This window comes from Salmo trutta, chromosome 38, assembly GCF_901001165.1.
Source record: "Salmo trutta chromosome 38, fSalTru1.1, whole genome shotgun sequence".
NCBI classification, from domain to species: domain Eukaryota; kingdom Metazoa; phylum Chordata; class Actinopteri; order Salmoniformes; family Salmonidae; genus Salmo; species Salmo trutta.
The window spans coordinates 4,732,944-4,753,627 of NC_042994.1; the positions used below are offsets into that span (position 1 = coordinate 4,732,944).

General features: G+C 46.5%; 1 long non-coding RNA gene across 1 annotated transcript in view; it reads left to right on the forward strand.

Annotated features, from left to right (window-relative positions):
* The first annotated feature begins 220 nt into the window (after positions 1 to 220).
* LOC115178843 (uncharacterized) overlaps positions 221 to 20,684 on the forward strand; it is a 21,026-nt gene continuing 562 nt past the window's right edge. The window contains exon 1 of the long non-coding RNA XR_003872707.1: positions 221 to 574. This is a non-coding gene — a long non-coding RNA (uncharacterized LOC115178843). The remainder of the gene's footprint in view (positions 575 to 20,684) is intronic.

The window sequence follows — 20,684 nt, forward strand, 5'->3', positions numbered from 1 at the left end:
GAGAGAGAGAGAGAAAGTAAAAAGAGAGGGATAGAACGAGAGAGAGAAAGAAGAGTTAGAATAAGAGCAGGAGAGAGGGAAAGAGAGAAGGGAGGGGGCCGGTGTGTGACAGCCGGCCCCTGATTGGTCAGACTGCAGTGTGTGTTCCCTCAGTGGGTAGAGGATTAAGCCTATCACGTGGTTCCTTTAGCTCCTTTTCACACAAACACACCCACACACACTCACAGCTGTTGAAATCTCTTTCTCCTCTGCTGCGGTCAGAGCAGTCAGAGCAGCGAGGGAGTGGAGTGTGTGTGGCAGTGGAGTCTGGGACTAGCAGCGACTCTGTTGTCTTCAGGCAGTCCATTTTTTGGTTTGGTCCGGGACTAACATATAGGATCAACTTGGAGAAGGGGGACGAAGAAGCAGTGAACGGACTGTGTTTTCTCTCTCCCTCTCTTTATTTTTCGTCTGCGTCCCCGTGGATCTACTCTGGGATTTCTAAGCGAGGCGAGGAAGTAGACATGCGTTTTGACTGGCGTTTCTATTCCAGGTTCTATCAGATTCACTGACTGAGTGCAGGGGACACGATAAGGTCAGTTAGCTACGCGTGTTTCTTTGTGTATGTTGTTGACTGTCACTATCCCTACTTCAACTATATGAGTTGACTGAACTCATTTCAATCTGTGAGCTGTGATTGTGATTTCAAGCTGTTTGTTCAGCTGCCAATTTAAGGGGGAATTCCTGGCTTCCACGATGAACACCCGTTGGTTGTGTTGCCTCTTCTCTCTCAACATGCTTAGCACTGAGTCAATGGAGACTGTAGGTAGATTAGCTGTACTCATCAGCTAAACAGTAGGGATGCATACTGCTCAGTACACTAACATACTACCTAGAGGTCTGAAGAGTAGAGCTTGTTCTCTGCTTACAGTGCATCGTCGAAGTTCAAGTTGAAACGCTTAACTGTCTAGTAAGGGTGGAATGGACATTTCTGATTGGCTTGCATGGCTGGCCAGGCCTATGTAACTTAACTTCACAGCAGCCACGTCATAGATGATGTACATTACATGGTTACAACATCATGCTTTCACTCGTAGATTATTCAGTGGGGTTTTGTGTCCTAACTCTGTTTATTTTGAAAGCGCACACACACCCCGCCCACCTACAATGTGTACGGCCACGCAGCACAGTAGATAGCCATCTATAATTAGTGTGTGGGATTGTTTCCTGGTATTGTTCCCGTACGGTCGGTAACGCGACCCAAAAAGCCTGTCCCTATTAATAGGGGTGATGGCTAAAAGAGAGGCAGAAGAATCCAGCAGGCATGATAACAAATAGTAGAGAGGGGATGAGGTGTAAGAGAAGGAAAGAGAGGAAGAGAGAGAAAAACTGTCTATAAACATAATATAACGTTTGAAATGTCTCTATTCCTTTGGAACTTTTGTGAGTGTAATATTTACTGTTCATTTTATATTGTTTATTTCACTTTTGTTTATTATCTGTTTCACTTGCTTTGGCAATGTAAACGTATGTTTCCCATGCCAATAAAGCCCCTTGAATTGAATTGAGGGGGGGTGGGAGGGTTATGGGGAGAGAGAGAGGGGGAGGGGGGGAAGGAAGAGGAGGGTACACTGTAGCAGGATAGCTGTCAACAGAAGAGAGGAGGGGTGAGGTTTGTGGGACTGTATGGAAAGCAATCTAATCAGTCCTCCCCGCTGGAGTTAGTTCAAGGCTAAATGTCATCCTGACATGAGGTGAGGTAACTGGAGTAATGAAGAGAGCCTCTGCACACCGGCGAATAACACTATGCACATTTGTGATTTATTCGGGCTTCGTGGCTAAGCTTTAGTTTCAGTCAAAGCGTTGACCTTTCCTCAGACCACACTCTCCTCCACATAGTGACACATTATGTGGGGCGGCAGCGTAGCCTAGTGGTTAGAGCGTCGGACTAGCAACCGAAAGGTTGCAAGATCGAATCCCCGAGCTGACAAGGTACAAATCTGTCGTTCTGCCCCTGAACAAGGCAGTTAACCCACTAGGCTGTCATTGAAAATAAGAATTTGTTCTTAACTGACTTGCCTAGTTAACCTTTCTAGGGTAGGTGGCACCAAATCGTCCCACCTACATAACAGTAGGTGGAATCCTGTGGCGCGTTATTCAAATACCTTAGAAATGCTATTACTTCAATTTCTCAAACATATTACTATTTTACAGCATTTTAAAGACAAGACTCTCGTTAATCTAACCACAATGTCCAATTTCAATTTACAACGAAAGCAAAACATTAGATTATGTCAGCAGAGTACCCAGCCAGAAATAATCAGACACCCATTTTTCAAGCTAGCATATAATGTCACATAAACCCAGAAGACAGCTAAATGCAGCACTAACCTTTGATGATCTTCATCAGATGACAACCCTAGGACATTATGTTATACAATACATGCATGTTTTGTTCAATCAAGTTCATATTTATATCAAAAACCAGCTTTTTACATTAGCATGTGACGTTCAGAACTAGCATACCCCCCGCAAACTTCCGGCGAATTTACTAACAATTTACTAAATTACTCACGATAAACGTTCACAAAAAGCATAACAATTATTTTAAGAATTATAGATACAGAACTCCTCTATACACTCAATATGTCCGATTTTAACCTGTTAGGGCTAGGGGGCAGTATTTACACGGCCGGATAAAAAACGTACCCGATTTAATCTGGTTACTACTCCTGCCCAGTAACTAGAATATGCATATAATTATTGGCTTTGGATAGAAAACACCCTAAAGTTTCTAAAACTGTTTGAATGGTGTCTGTGAGTATAACAGAACTCATATGGCAGGCAAAAACCTGAGAAGATTCCATGCAGGAAGTGGCCTGTCTGACAAGTTGTTGTTCTTCTTGCCTCTGTTTATTGAAGACTGAGGATCTTTGCTGTAACGTGACACTTCCTACGGCTCCCATAGGCTCTCAGAGCCCGGGAAAAAGCTGAACGATATCGAGGCAGCCCCAGGCTGAAACACATTATCGCTTTTGACAAGTGGCCGATCAGAGGACAATGGGCTTAGGCGCGTGCACGAGTCGACCCTGTGCTTTATTTTCTTTCGTCTGTTTACCTAATTGCAGATTCCCGGTCGGAATATTATCGCTTTTTTACGAGAAAAATGGCATAAAAATGGATTTTAAACAGCGGTTGACATGCTTCGAAGTACGGTAATGGAATATTTAGAAATCTTTTGTCACGAAATGCGCCGTGCTCGTAACCCTTATTTACCATTCGGATAGTGTCTTGAACGCACGAACAAAACGCCACTGTTTGAACATAACTATGGATTATTTGGGACCAAACCAACATTTGTTATTGAAGTAGAAGTCCTGGGAGTGCATTCTGACGAAGAACACCAAAGGTAATCAAACTTTTCTAATAGTAAATCGGAGTTTGGTGAAGGCTAAACTTGCTGGGTGTCTAAATAGCTAGCCCTGTGATGCCGGGCTATCTACTTAGAATATTGCAAAATGTGCTTTCACCAAAAAGCTATTTTAAATAAAGGTAAAAAAAAAATGCCTGAAGCCGTGGAAGGGGTGTGTGGCTGGCGGCGGAGCAGTAGGCCAAAGGTTGAAAGGTCGATAGGTCAGAGATTGCTGTTACTTTGCTTTGGGCTACCAGTCGAGACCAACCGGATAACAGTCACAGTCTGGTGCTCTTTAAGCAGTCTCTTGAGTCAAAACGGTCTTTTGCGGTCAAGTCAAAACGGTCTTTTGCGGTCAGCATGGTATGCTTCCCCTCAGTGGTTTTTATTTATTTGTTTATTTAGTTGATCAATTTGATCTGACGAAAGCTTTGTCTGTCAACAGACACTCGACTGAAATAAACTGGTCTTTAGGTGGTGCCTCATTGACAGTCCAATCATGTCAGTGTTTTTTATTAGATTTTTTTCTAATTTGTGTGAACTCACCTTTGACCTCTCACCCCTTAACTCTGGTTCCGAAACTAAATGTCATGCTGTGTGAAACTCCCGCCGGGTGACCCGAGTGACGGGAACGTTGGGAAGGGGACAAAGGGAACATTGAGGGCGCAGGAGGGAGCACTCTGGGAACAGGGCATCTTGTGACTGGGTACTGAGCAGGGATACTGCTGTCCTGTGTTTATCTGGGTCTGTGGTTGTGTTGTGCTTTTACGGGGAGCCTTGTGTTGTAATCACTGACGGAAGTGTGTGTCTCTGTGTGTGTCTGTCTGCTGCTTCTATTGTGGTTGTGTAGATATTCAATACACATTGGGATACCTCGTAAAAGAGGTGTGTGTTAGCTAGTTGTGTGGTTGTGCGGTTATTCCATACACATTGGGGGACTTGTGTTCGTAGCAGAGGAGTCTGGTGTTGTCAACACTGGGGGGTAAAGGAGGGGTAAAGGGGGGTGAGGGGCTGTGCAACTTTATTTAGGCAACTCCACAGCTGTTAGGGATTGACCCCAGAGGATTGCACTCATCCAGCAGTTCCTCTGTCGTTCTCACGTTCACCATGCTCTCTCTTTCTCTCTCTTTCTATGCCTTTCTCTCCCTCCCTCTTACTCTCTCACTCTCAGGATCTCATACTGTCTCTCTTCTCCTTTTCCATCTCTACCTCTCTTTTGTTTTGATCTGTTTTTCCCAACCAACAGGTACCTATCAATTCACTGCTAGTTGTTTCCTACAGTATAAGGCCTGTTTCTTTATTCTGGTCTGGTCTCTCTCTCTCTCGTATCCCTACTCCCCATAGAATCTCTCTCTCTTGCTCTCTCTCTCTCGTATCCCTACTCCCCATAGAATCTCTCTCTCTCTCTCTCTCGTATCCCTACTCCCCATAGAATCTCTCTCTCTCTCTCTCTCGTATCCCTACTCCCCATAGAATATCTCTCTCGCTCTCGCTCTCTCGCTCTCTCGTATCCCTACTCCCCATAGAATCTCTCTCTCTCTCTCTCTCTCTCGTATCCCTACTCCCCATAGAATATCTCTCTCTCTCTCTCTCTCTCTCGTATCCCTACTCCCCATAGAATATCTCTCTCTCTCTCTCTCGTATCCCTACTCCCAATAGAATATCTCTCTCTCTCTCTCGTATCCCTACTCCCCATAGAATATCTCTCTCTCTCTCTCTCGTATCCCTACTCCCAATAGAATATCTCTCTCTCTCTCTCGTATCCCTACTCCCCATAGAATATCTCTCTCTCTCTCTCTCTCTCGTATCCCTACTCCCCATAGAATATCTCTCTCTCTCTCTCTCTCTCTCGTATCCCTACTCCCCATAGAATATCTCTCTCTCTCTCTCTCGTATCCCTACTCCCCATAGAATATCTCTCTCTCTCGCTCTCTCGCTCTCTCTCTCTCGTATCCCTACTCCCCATAGAATATCTCTCTCTCTCTCTCTCGCTCTCTCGTATCCCTACTCCCCATAGAATGACATATTCACTGTATAACTGTCAGCAGGGTAGCTGTAGTCGGCAGGGTAGCTGTAGTCGGCAGGGTAGCTGTAGTCGGCAGGGTAGCTGTAGTCGGCAGGGTAGCTGTAGTCGGCAGGGTAGCTTTAGTCGGCAGGGTAGCTGTAGTCGGCAGGGTAGCTGTAGTCAGCAGGGTAGCTGTAGTCAGCAGGGTAGCTGTAGTCAGCAGGGTAGCTGTAGTCAGCAGGGTAGCTGTAGTCATCAGGGTAGCTGTAGTCCTAATGCCTGTGTCTTTATAGCTGGCTGTACAGTAGCCTGTCTGCCCTCTGCAGTTTCATTCAATAAACCAGGGCATGGCTTTGGGAAAGGATGAATTGAATACTCACACACTCAATCACACACAGGCACAATGATACATACATACACACACACACACACACACACCCCGGGGGATGTGATGTTATGTAACCTTCAGGGAGAGTTGTCCAGCTGCTTTGACTTGAACAGATTATTCTAGCTGGGATTTTATTAATGTCCATGTAAATTACAGAGTTGAGGATCAGAGGGAGAGAGGAGGAGGAGGAGGAGGAGGGGGCGAGAGGGGGGGGGGGATGGTTTGGAGTTCTGCCATAGAGGAAACATAAGTGTTCCAATGTGTGATGATTCAGCTGATAAAGGGAGTCATGTCAGCCCCAGCCAAGCCTAAGTGGAGCAGTGGCTTGATATCAAGAAGCCGACGCAATGTTGACCTTCCTAAATGTCATACAGGTTATGATCATAGACCTCACTTATATATACTGTAGTCCTACATTACAGCTTATATTAGACAGGATAGTAAGTCTCATACTGTAGTCCTACATTACAGTCCATATTAGACAGGATAGTAAGTCTCATATACTGTAGTCCTACATTACAGTCCATATTAGACAGGATAGTAAGTCTCATACTGTAGTCCTACATTACAGCTTATATTAGACAGGATAGTAAGTCTCATACTGTAGTCCTACATTACAGTCCATATTAGACAGGATAGTAAGTCTCATATACTGTAGTCCTACATTACAGCTTATATTAGACAGGATAGTAAGTCTCATACTGTAGTCCTACATTACAGTCCATATTAGACAGGATAGTAAGTCTCATACTGTAGTCCTACATTACAGTCCATATTAGACAGGATAGTAAATCTCATATACTGTAGTACTATATTACAGCTTATATTAGACAGGATAGTAAGTCTCATACTGTAGTCCTACATTACAGCTTATATTAGACAGGATAGTAAGTCTCATATACTGTAGTCCTACATTACAGCTTATATTAGACAGGATAGTAAGTCTCATATATACTGTAGTCCTACATTACAGTCCATATTAGACAGGATAGTAAGTCTCATATACTGTAGTCCTACATTACAGCTTATATTAGACAGGATAGTAAGTCTCATACTGTAGTCCTACATTACAGCTTATATTAGACAGGATAGTAAATCTCATATACTGTAGTCCTACATTACAGCTTATATTAGACAGGATAGTAAGTCTCATATACTGTAGTCCTACATTACAGCTTATATTAGACAGGATAGTAAGTCTCATATATACTGTAGTCCTACATTACAGTCCATATTAGACAGGATAGTAAGTCTCATATACTGTAGTCCTACATTACAGCTTATATTAGACAGGATAGTAAGTCTCATACTGTAGTCCTACATTACAGCTTATATTAGACAGGATAGTAAATCTCATATACTGTAGTCCTACATTACAGCTTATATTAGACAGGATAGTAAGTCTCATACTGTAGTCCTACATTACAGCTTATATTAGACAGGACAGTAAGTCTCATACACTGTAGTCCTACATTACAGCTTATATTAGACAGGATAGTACGTCTCATATATACTGTAGTCCTACATTACAGCTTATATTAGACAGGATAGTAAGTCTCATATACTGTAGTTCTACATTACAGCTTATATTAGACAGGATAGTAAATCTCATATACTGTAGTCCTACATTACAGCTTATATTAGACAGGATAGTAAGTCTCATATATACTGTAGTCCTACATTACAGCCCATATTATATTAGACAGGATAGTAAGTCTCATATACTGTAGTCCTACATTACAGCTTATATTAGACAGGATAGTAAGTCTCATATATACTGTAGTCCTATATTACAGTCCATATTAGACAGGATAGTAAGTCTCATATACTGTAGTCCTACATTCCAGCTTATATTAGACAGGATAGTAAGTCTCATACTGTAGTCCTACATTACAGCTTATATTAGACAGGATAGTAAATCTCATATACTGTAGTCCTACATTACAGCTTATATTAGACAGGATAGTAAGTCTCATACTGTAGTCCTACATTACAGCTTATATTAGACAGGATAGTAAGTCTCATATACTGTAGTCCTACATTACAGCTTATATTAGACAGGATAGTAAGTCTCATACTGTAGTCCTATATTACAGCTTATATTAGACAGGATAGTAAGTCTCATACTGTAGTCCTACATTACAGCTTATATTAGACAGGATAGTAAGTCTCATATATACTGTAGTCCTACATTACAGCTTATATTAGACAGGATAGTAAGTCTCATACTGTAGTCCTATATTACAGTCCATATTAGACAGGATAGTAAGTCTCATATATACTGTAGTCCTACATTACAGTCCATATTAGACAGGATAGTAAGTCTCATATATACTGTAGTCCTATATTACAGCTTATATTAGACAGGATAGTAAGTCTCATACTGTAGTCATACATTACAGCTTATATTAGACAGGATAGTAAGTCTCATATATACTGTAGTCCTACATTACAGCTTATATTAGACAGGATAGTAAGTCTCATATACTGTAGTCCTACATTACAGCTTATATTAGACAGGATAGTAAGTCTCATATATACTGTAGTCCTACATTACAGTCCATATTATATTAGACAGGATAGTAAGTCTCATATACTGTAGTCCTACATTACAGCTTATATTAGACAGGATAGTAAGTCTCATATATACTGTAGTCCTATATTACAGTCCATATTAGACAGGATAGTAAGTCTCATATACTGTAGTCCTACATTACAGCTTATATTAGACAGGATAGTAAGTCTCATATATACTGTAGTCCTATATTACAGTCCATATTAGACAGGATAGTAAGTCTCATATACTGTAGTCCTACATTCCAGCTTATATTAGACAGGATAGTAAGTCTCATACTGTAGTCCTACATTACAGCTTATATTAGACAGGATAGTAAATCTCATATACTGTAGTCCTACATTACAGCTTATATTAGACAGGATAGTAAGTATCATACTGTAGTCCTACATTACAGCTTATATTAGACAGGATAGTAAGTCTCATATACTGTAGTCCTACATTACAGCTTATATTAGACAGGATAGTAAGTCTCATACTGTAGTCCTATATTACAGCTTATATTAGACAGGATAGTAAGTCTCATACTGTAGTCCTACATTACAGCTTATATTAGACAGGATAGTAAGTCTCATATATACTGTAGTCCTACATTACAGCTTATATTAGACAGGATAGTAAGTCTCATACTGTAGTCCTATATTACAGTCCATATTAGACAGGATAGTAAGTCTCATATATACTGTAGTCCTACATTACAGTCCATATTAGACAGGATAGTAAGTCTCATATATACTGTAGTCCTATATTACAGCTTATATTAGACAGGATAGTAAGTCTCATACTGTAGTCATACATTACAGCTTATATTAGACAGGATAGTAAGTCTCATATATACTGTAGTCCTACATTACAGCTTATATTAGACAGGATAGTAAGTCTCATATACTGTAGTCCTACATTACAGCTTATATTAGACAGGATAGTAAGTCTCATATATACTGTAGTCCTACATTACAGTCCATATTAGACAGGATAGTACGTCTCATATATACTGTAGTCCTATATTACAGCTTATATTAGACAGGATAGTAAGTCTCATACTGTAGTCCTACATTACAGTCCATATTATATTAGACAGGACCAGGAAAAACTCCCAGCCCTTTGTATAGTAGTAATCATTTATTTGCTGAAATCTGACCTGGCGACCTGAGGTAAAACTCTAGAAACCACCTGTGAACGGTGACTCCATAGGTCATGTATCAGAAAAGACTATTGGTCCCTGCTCACAGTACCATCCTTCTATTTCCATTGCAGCGTGGGGAACCCTGCTGTAGGATGCACTGTTGGCCCTATTCGGCTGTCTGGTTGTCATGACAACGTTGTAAACCCGTTAACTCATGTCATCCCCCTAAGCCAGTGGTTCTTAACCTTGTTGGAGGTACTGACCCCCACCAGTTTCATATGCGCATTCACCGAACCCTTCTTAATTGGAAAAATAAAATTCAAAACATAGGTATATATTTTACTGGTGCACAAAATGAACCGTGCATCAACATCAGTGTTCAAAGAACAAAACCATTAAAACATGATTTTCACACAAAAACAAAATAATGAATATTTACTGCAAATCAGTGTGACTTCTGCTGTTGCCTTTCAGAGACCAGTTCAGAAATGCGCGGCTTCACCTTGGCAAGTGCCACTCTCATGTCATTTTCGCAACAAAGTCTGTTCCTTTTCTTCGTTTTTATGTCCAGCATCCTCGAAAAGGATTGCTCGCAAAGATATGTTGTAACAAACGGTATGAAAATCTCCAGAGCTTTCTTAGCAATAACAGGGTACGTTACCATTTGTTGACACCAAAACGTTGAGAGCGTTGTTGTTCTGAAGAGTTGCTGTTGAACCTGGCTCTGCTGAATTTCAATGATTTCATCGAGGTATTCATCATTGACATCTGTTGTCTCAACACTAAACGTGAACGGCTGTCTCACCCATGCTGGATATGACTCTCTTGTAGGGAAGTATCCGTCGAGAGACTTTGCAAGCTCATCTAAGTGCGTGGCAATTGCTTGCTTCAGTTCCGCGGGTACAGAAACGTCTCCGATTCCAGATACATCTTCGATCTTACTTACACAGTCGTCCAGCAGGGGAAAGTTTGCGAAGTTATCGTTCTGTTCGTCGTTTCCATAACGGTAGCTTTTTTTGAAAAGCCTTCAGGTTTTCTTCCGCTTCGATGATGTTGACTCCACCGCCCTGCATCTGTTGATTGAGATGATTGAGAGCTGCGAAGATATCAGCCATGTACGCTAAAATGAGAATGAACTCAGAATTTTTTAAGCAATCTGCATGACGATGTTGGTGCTCTTGCAAAAACAGGGCTAATTCCACACGCACGGCAAAAACACGATTCAGCACCTGTCCCCGGGATAACCACCGAACGTTAGAATGGTACAGAAGTACCTCGAATTCAGAGCCCATTTCTTTACACAGCTCACTGAAGATGCGGTGCCTCAGAGCACTATTTCGCACATAGTTCATGCATTCCACTACAATTTTTAATACTTCTGCCAGTTTTGGAGGCAAGGTTTTTGTTGCCAACGCATGCCTGTGCAGAATACAATGCGTAACAATGATGTGTGGTGCATCGGCTTTCACTAGCGCACCAAAACCAGACTTTCTTCCCAGCATGACTGGAGCTCTGTCCGAACAAACTGCAGAAACCATATCCCACGAAAGATTGTTGTCTTTGAAGAAGTCATCCACAAGTTTCTTCACATCGGCTGCCTTAGTTGTTGTCGTAAGAGGCTTACAAAATAAAAAATCTTCCTTTATCACGTCGTCTTTCACATAGCGCACAAATACAGCAAGCACGCTTAGATTGGAAACGTCTGTGGTCTCGTCGAGTTGAAGGCTGAATTTTGCCGGGCTTGAAATCAGATCTGCAACTACTTGAGCCAAGATGTCTTTGCTCATGTCCTCTATTCTGTCGCTAATGGTGTCATTTGAAAGAGGAATTTGGGATAACTTAACTTCAGCCGCTTTTCCCAGCATGATATTCGCCATCTTCAACACAGCTGGTTTTATGAGTGTTTCACCAATGGTGTGTGGTTTGCCCTGCTTTGCGATCAGGTAAGCAACTTCGTACGATGCTGTGAGGATCGGTTTGTTGATGGGTACAAAGCCGAGAACAGGCAGAGTAGCCTTTTCATCGAATCTGGCTCTCTTCACCTTGAATTCAGCGAGCGTTGTGTTCTTGTATTGTCCATCTCCATGCAGCTTAAGGAAGTGTTCTCTTAGTTTTGCCGGTGCTAGACTAGAATTGCTCAACTTGGCATTGCAAATCATGCAGTTAGGACGCTGACTCTCATCACGTTCCGTTATACATGTGAATCCATATTGTACATATTCGTCCGACCACTTTCTTTTTTTGCTCGACATAGTTAGTATGAAGGTATTAAAATATTAAGAAAGAAATCACACGACGTACCATCACGACAGTCACAATTCGACTACTGAGCGCGCCAAATTCCCTGCAGCACAGATAGGCCAAGCGATGTTGCGTGATCACCTGCAGCCAATGATGGCCAAGCGGGGCGTGTCATCACGAATCATATGAGTCGGGTGTGTGTCTTGACCTCCGCCGAACCCCTGAGACTGACTCACCGAACCCCTGGGGTTCGATCGAACCCAGGTTAAGAACCACTACCCTAAGCCCTTCCCCTCTCGGGGTCACAAGTGTCAGCTCATTGGTCAGCTGGGCATGGCATCGGAATGTCCAGCATGCACTTGTCTCCAGTGTCATGGCGATGGCCTATCAGACAACCTGTCACTACAGTGGCTTTGAATCTATGTCGTCTTTCACTTGTAATAGTATTTTTTATATACTAACTGACTGGTACTATGTACACATAATGATATACCATCTGGAGTTTGGCTCAAACATGTAATGTACATACAGACAGACTGGTACTTTGTACATTAGCTTTTTGAGGGAAATGTATTAGTAGTGTCTTACAATGAAGTCATAAAGAGATCATTCATCTTGCTTTGTGTCCGTACAAGGTCCCCTACTGTAAGTTAAAACTAGTATAGGTGTGTCCCTTGTAACACAGAGAGGAGCTTGCAGGGGGCTGTAGTAAACAGCATGCTTGCCAGCTCATAGCCTGAGTCTATGTAGTCCCATTGAAACACACACACTGGGTCGGGTCCAGACTACAGAGTAGACCAGAGCTGTGTGTTCAACACACTGGGTCGGGTCCAGACTACAGGGTAGCCCAGAGCTGTGTGTTCAACACACTGGGTCGGGTCCAGACTACAGGGTAGCCCAGAGCTGAGCGTTGTTCAACACACTGGGTCGGGTCCAGACTACAGAGTAGACCAGAGCTGTGTGTTCAACACACTGGGTCGGGTCCAGACTACAGGGTAGCCCAGAGCTGTGTGTTCAACACACTGGGTCGAGTTCAGACTACAGGGTAGCCCAGAGCTGTGCGTTGTTCAACACACTGGGTCGGGTCCAGACTACAGGGTAGACCAGAGCTGAGCGTTCAACACACTGGGTCGGGTCCAGACTACAGAGTAGCCCAGAGCTGAGCGTTGTTCAACACACTGGCTCGGGTCCAGACTACAGAGTAGCCCAGAGCTGAGCGTTGTTCAACACACTGGCTCGGGTCCAGACTACAGAGTAGCCCAGAGCTGTGCGTTGTTCAACACACTGGGTCGGGTCCAGACTACAGGGTAGACCAGAGCTGAGCGTTCAACACACTGGGTCGGGTCCAGACTACAGGGTAGCCCAGAGCTGTGCGTTGTTCAACACACTGGGTCGCGTCCAGACTACAGGGTAGCCCAGAGCTGAGCGTTGTTCAACACACTGGGTCGGGTCCAGACTACAGGGTAGACCAGAGCTGAGCGTTGTTCAACACACTGGGTCGGGTCCAGTCTACAGGGTAGACCAGAGCTGAGCGTTCAACACACTGGGTCGGGTCCAGACTACAGGGTAGCCCAGAGCTGTGCGTTCAACACACTGGGTCGGGTCCAGACTACGGGGTAGCCCAGAGCTGAGCGTTGTTCAACACACTGGGTCGGGTCCAGACTACGGGGTAGCCCAGAGCTGAGCGTTGTTCAACACACTGGGTCGGGTCCAGACTACAGGGTAGCCCAGAGCTGTGCGTTCAACACACTGGGTCGGGTCCAGACTACAGGGTAGCCCAGAGCTGTGCGTTGTTCAACACACTGGGTCGGGTCCAGACTACAGGGTAGCCCAGAGCTGAGCGTTGTTCAACACACTGGGTCGCGTCCAGACTACAGGGTAGCCCAGAGCTGTGCGTTGTTCAACACACTGGGTCGGGTCCAGACTACAGGGTAGCCCAGAGCTGTGCGTTGTTCAACACACTGGGTCGCGTCCAGACTACAGGGTAGCCCAGAGCTGAGCGTTGTTCAACACACTGGGTCGCGTCCAGACTACAGGGTAGCCCAGAGCTGAGCGTTGTTCAACACACTGGGTCGGGTCCAGACTACGGGGTAGCCCAGAGCTGAGCGTTGTTCAACACACTGGGTCGGGTCCAGACTACAGGGTAGCCCAGAGCTGTGCGTTCAACACACTGGGTCGGGTCCAGACTACAGGGTAGCCCAGAGCTGTGCGTTGTTCAACACACTGGGTCGGGTCCAGACTACAGGGTAGCCCAGAGCTGAGCGTTGTTCAACACACTGGGTCGCGTCCAGACTACAGGGTAGCCCAGAGCTGTGCGTTGTTCAACACACTGGGTCGGGTCCAGACTACAGGGTAGCCCAGAGCTGTGCGTTGTTCAACACACTGGGTCGCGTCCAGACTACAGGGTAGCCCAGAGCTGAGCGTTGTTCAACACACTGGGTCGCGTCCAGACTACAGGGTAGCCCAGAGCTGAGCGTTGTTCAACACACTGGGTCGGGTCCAGACTACAGGGTAGACCAGAGCTGTGCGTTCAACACACTGGCTCGGGTCCAGACTACAGAGTAGCCCAGAGCTGTGCGTTCAACACACTGGGTCGGGTCCGGACTACAGAGTAGCCCAGAGCTGTGCGTTCAACACACTGGGTCGGGTCTGGACTACAGGGTAGCCCAGAGCTGTGTGTTCAACACACTGGGTCGGGTCCGGACTACAGGGTAGCCCAGAGCTGTGCGTTCAACACACTGGGTCGGGTCCAGACTACGGGGTAGCCCAGAGCTGAGCGTTGTTCAACACACTGGGTCGGGTCCAGACTACAGGGTAGCCCAGAGCTGTGCGTTCAACACACTGGGTCGGGTCCAGACTACAGGGTAGCCCAGAGCTGAGCGTTGTTCAACACACTGGCTCGGGTCCAGACTACAGAGTAGCCCAGAGCTGTGCGTTGTTCAACACACTGGGTCGTGTCCAGACTACAGGGTAGACCAGAGCTGAGCGTTCAACACACTGGGTCGGGTCCAGACTACAGGGTAGACCAGAGCTGAGCGTTCAACACACTGGGTCGGGTCCAGACTACGGGGTAGCCCAGAGCTGAGCGTTGTTCAACACACTGGGTCGGGTCCAGACTACAGGGTAGCCCAGAGCTGTGCTTTCAACACACTGGGTCGGGTCCAGACTACAGGGTAGCCCAGAGCTGAGCGTTGTTCAACACACTGGGTCGCGTCCAGACTACAGGGTAGCCCAGAGCTGTGCGTTGTTCAACACACTGGGTCGGGTCCAGACTACAGGGTAGCCCAGAGCTGTGCGTTGTTCAACACACTGGGTCGCGTCCAGACTACAGGGTAGCCCAGAGCTGAGCGTTGTTCAACACACTGGGTCGGGTCCAGACTACAGGGTAGACCAGAGCTGAGCGTTGTTCAACACACTGGGTCGGGTCCAGTCTACAGGGTAGACCAGAGCTGTGCGTTGTTCAACACACTGGGTCGCGTCCAGACTACAGGGTAGCCCAGAGCTGAGCGTTGTTCAACACACTGGGTCGGGTCCAGACTACAGAGTAGCCCAGAGCTGTGCGTTCAACACACTGGGTCGGGTCCAGACTACAGAGTAGCCCAGAGCTGTGCGTTCAACACACTGGGTCGGGTCTGGACTACAGGGTAGCCCAGAGCTGTGTGTTCAACACACTGGGTCGGGCCCAGACTACAGGGTAGCCCAGAGCTGTGCGTTCAACACACTGGGTCGGGTCCAGACTACGGGGTAGCCCAGAGCTGTGCGTTCAACACACTGGGTCGGGTCCAGACGACAGGGTAGCCCAGAGCTGAGCGTTGTTCAACACACTGGGTCGCGTCCAGACTACAGGGTAGCCCAGAGCTGAGCGTTGTTCAACACACTGGGTCGGGTCCAGACTACAGAGTAGCCCAGAGCTGTGCGTTCAACACACTGGGTCGGGTCCAGACTACAGAGTAGCCCAGAGCTGTGCGTTCAACACACTGGGTCGGGTCTGGACTACAGGGTAGCCCAGAGCTGTGTGTTCAACACACTGGGTCGGGCCCAGACTACAGGGTAGCCCAGAGCTGTGCGTTCAACACACTGGGTCGGGTCCAGACTACGGGGTAGCCCAGAGCTGTGCGTTCAACACACTGGGTCGGGTCCAGACGACAGGGTAGCCCAGAGCTGAGCGTTGTTCAACACACTGGGTCGCGTCCAGACTACAGGGTAGCCCAGAGCTGTGCGTTGTTCAACACACTGGGTCGGGTCCAGACTACAGGGTAGCCCAGAGCTGTGCGTTGTTCAACACACTGGGTCGCGTCCAGACTACAGGGTAGCCCAGAGCTGAGCGTTGTTCAACACACTGGGTCGGGTCCAGACTACAGGGTAGACCAGAGCTGAGCGTTGTTCAACACACTTGGTCGGGTCCAGACTACAGGGTAGACCAGAGCTGTGCGTTGTTCAACATACTGGGTCGCGTCCAGACTACAGGGTAGCCCAGAGCTGAGCGTTGTTCAACACACTGGGTCGGGTCCATACTACAGGGTAGACCAGAGCTGTGTGTTCAACACACTGGGTCGGGTCCAGATTACAGAGTAGACCAGAGCTGAGCGTTGTTCAACACACTGGGTCGGGTCCAGACTACAGAGTAGATCAGAGCTGTGTGTTCAACACACTGGGTCGGGTCCAGGTCACAGGGTAGCCCAGAGCTGAGCGTTGTTCAACACACTGGGTCGGGTCCAGACTTCAGGGTAGACAAGAGCTGAGCGTTGTTCAACACACTGGGTCGGGTCCGGACTACAGGGTAGACCAGAGCTGAGCGTTGTTCAACACACTGGGTCGGGTCCAGACTTCAGGGTAGCCCAGAGCTGTGTGTTGTTCAACATACTGGGTCGGGTCCAGACTACAGGGTAGCCCAGAGCTGTGCGTTGTTCAACACACTGGGTCGGGTCCAGACTACAGGGTAGCCCAGAGCTGTGTGTTGTTCAACATACTGGGTCGGGTCCTGACTACAGGGTAGCCCAGAGCTGAGCGTTGTTCAACACACTGGGTCGGGTCCAGACTACAGGGTAGCCCAGAGCTGTGCGTTCAACACACTGGGTCGGGTCCAGACTACGGGGTAGCCCAGAGCTGAGCGTTGTTCAACACACTGGGTCGGGTCCAGACTACAGGGTAGCCCAGAGCTGAGCGTTGTTCAACACACTGGGTCGGGTCCAGACTACAGGGTAGCCCAGAGCTGAGCGTTGTTCAACACACTGGGTCGCGTCCAGACTACAGGGTAGCCCAGAGCTGTGCGTTGTTCAACACACTGGGTCGGGTCCAGACTACAGGGTAGCCCAGAGCTGTGCGTTGTTCAACACACTGGGTCGCGTCCAGACTACAGGGTAGCCCAGAGCTGAGCGTTGTTCAACACACTGGGTCGGGTCCAGACTACAGAGTAGACCAGAGCTGAGCGTTGTTCAACACACTGGGTCGGGTCCAGACTATAGGGTAGACCAGAGCTGTGCGTTGTTCAACATACTGGGTCGCGTCCAGACTACAGGGTAGCCCAGAGCTGAGCGTTGTTCAACACACTGGGTCGGGTCCAGACTACAGGGTAGACAAGAGCTGAGCGTTGTTCAACACACTGGGTCGGGTCCGGACTACAGGGTAGCCCAGAGCTGTGTGTTGTTCAACATACTGGGTCGGGTCCAGACTACAGGGTAGCCCAGAGCTGTGCGTTGTTCAACACACTGGGTCGGGTCCAGACTACAGGGTAGCCCAGAGCTGAGCGTTGTTCAACATACTGGGTCGGGTCCAGACTACAGGGTAGCCCAGAGCTGAGCGTTGTTCAACATACTGGGTCGGGTCCAGACTACAGGGTAGCCCAGAGCTGTGCGTTGTTCAACACACTGGGTCGGGTCCAGACTACAGAGTAGCCCAGAGCTGTGTGTTCAACACACTGGGTCAGGTCCAGACTACAGGGTAGACCAGAGCTGTGTGTTCAACACACTGGGTCAGGTCCAGACTACAGGGTAGCCCAGAGCTGTGTGTTCAACACACTGGGTCAGGTCCAGACTACAGGGTAGCCCAGAGCTGTGTGTTCAACACACTGGGTCAGGTCCAGACTACAGAGTAGCCCAGAGCTGTGTGTTCAACACACTGGGTCGGGTCCAGACTACAGGGTAGCCCAGAGCTGAGCGTTGTGGCTCTTAATCTGAAACATCTTGTTCAGTTCCATTAGAAAGAGAAAGGAAGGGAAAGAGACAGGAAGGAGAGAGTGAGACGCAGGTACAGTAGATCTTTCTCTGCTGCTAGGGTAACCCTCTTAAGTGGCCTGCGGTCATGTGACTGGAGTGGTTGGTAAACAATCTCAGCTGTAGAGGTCTCTCGCTTTCTCTCTCAATTCAATTCAATGTTTTTTATTGGCATGGGAAACATATGTTTACATTCTCTCTCTCTCTCTCTCTCTCTCTCTCTCTCTCTCTCTGTCTGTCTGTCTGTCTGTGTGTGAAAACAGTTCCAGCTGTAGTGGTTGCTCTCTCTCTGTTGGGTGGAAACCTCAAGCCATCTGGTTGAGACCAGCCTGCTCTCTACCCCTCCCATCTCTAATACGGCCCCTTCCATCTCTAATACAGCCCCTTCCATCTCTAATACTGCCCCTTCCATCTCTAATACTGCCCCTTCCATCTCTAATACTGCCCCTTCCATCTCTAATACTGCCCCTTCCATCTCTAATACTGCCCCTTCCATCTCTAATACTGCCCCTTCCATCTCTAATACTGCCCCTTCCATCTCTAATACTGCCCCTTCCATCTCTAATACGGCCCTTTCCATCTCTAATACTGCCCCTCCCGTCTCTAATACGGCCCCTCCCATCTCTAATACGGCCCCTTCCATCTCTAATACGGCCCCTTCCGTCTCTAATACGGCCCCTCCCATTTCTAATACGGCCCCTCCCATCTCTAATACTGCCCGTCTCTAATACTGCCCGTCTCTAATACTGCCCCTCTCATTGCTATGCTAATACTGCCCCTCTCATTGCTAATACTGCCCCTCCCGTCTCTAATACTGCCCCTCCCGTCTCTAATACTGCCCCTCCCATCTCTAATACTGCCCGTCTCTAATACTGCCCGTCTCATTGCTATGCTAATACTGCCCCTCTCATTGCTATGCTAATACTGCCCCTCTCATTGCTAATACTGCCCCTCCCGTCTCTAATACTGCCCCTCCCGTCTCTAATACTGCCCCTCCCGCCTCTAATACTGCCCCTCCCGCCTCTAATACTACCCCTCCCATCTCTAATACTGCCCCTCCCATCTCTAATACAAGGCTTAACCTAAAAAGGCGATCCACATGCTTCCCATCTGGAACAGTTCGTGCATATATTTTGACGACATTTTGTGACGTTTTTGTTTGTTTTGGTCTTCGGCTAGAGTTTTATTTCAGCTGTTCGTGCACACAACTCTTTTTCTCGAGGCAGGCCGAAGAGAAATACTGCACCAAACATTTAGTAAAATTGCGTGACTAAGATCTACTCGGCAAAACCGTCAAAATGAATGACATTTCTTGAGTTATCTTAGATTAATTCAGACTATGTTGAGGAAGTGTATACTGGCTACGGCGCCTCAAGATGGACAAACGGTACTATTGCCGCTTTTTGCTTTTTCAAGCGAAGGCTTTGAAGAGAGTATGTGAGCACACTTGGCTAGGCGCCAGCCGAACCAAAGCCTTTAACCTCCACAGCCACGCCGCAAAGCAACCTGGGAGATGGTTTCTTACACTCTCTGTCTCATTAGTTGATCTTTTCCATTCATACGGTCATTAAATCCATGGCCCTTTTGCAGACATTGTTGTGCTCTCTCCTTCATTTGGCATGGCAACAAGTGGTTCAGGAGAGTCAATAACACATACTATAGCTGTTTCCAACTGTTGTGTGTTGTCATGCCAACTGGAACAGGGTGAGGCAATAGTCAGGGGAAATGTATTCATTAACCCAGTCATGACCCTGATGGGCTAACAAAATATGAGTCTCTCTCGTTCGCTTTGTTTGTCTTTCTTTCCCGCTCTGGAGCACGTTCCATGTAGATAACAGTGTGTGTGTGTGTGTGTGTGTGTGTGTGTGTGTGTGTGTGCGATGGAAACACAAATCTGTCCAGAGTCAGAGCGGGTCCTGACTCCTGTTGCTGGCGTCAGATCGTTGACCAATCAGAGAGCAACGTTTCCCACAGCAGACGACCTGATAGGATGGGCATCCTCTTCCTGCTTGGCAGACACGTTGCTGTTGTTTCCTCTCTGTCCGTCTGTCCCCTGTGGGACATGTCACCTGTTATCCTGTACTTCTGTCTGTTTATCTCTCTGTTTGATTATTAGTAATGTCATAGGAATAGCTTCTTTAGAAAGGTAATGGTCAAATGAATTGACTTTGTATTTACACTTGACCTGGGGCTCTGCATACTCATGTCTCACTGTCTGTTTAGCATGCAGTTTGGTTAAAGTCAATCGTCGCTGTTCAGAGGAATTCACTTATTTTGCAGTGATAGTCCTCTTTGACTTGTCTGTTTGCCGCCAGTTTGGTTTAAAAAAAAGTCAAGGGTTCATGCTAGTTTTGATTCTTTTTAGTTGGAACAGTTGTTGCCCACAGGAATAGACTTAGTTTGTGTGTATTCATAACTTGGGGCTCTGCATCTGTGCTCAATGGTAGTTTGCAACACGACTTAAAACTATTGTTTTCCCACAGTCTGGCAAATTAGACTTGTGCAGAATAAATGTTCCCTTTGGGATGATAAACCTTTCCACCACTAAATGGGAAGTTGGGAACTACATGTTCTGGACTTGTTTTTCTACATATCTGTCCTATTTCCATAGTTTTTCTACATATCTGTCCTATTTCCATAGTTTTTCTACATATCTGTCCTATTTCCATAGTTTTTCTACATGTCTGTCCTATTTCCATAGTTTTTCTACATATCTGTCCTATTTCCATAGTTTTTCTACATATCT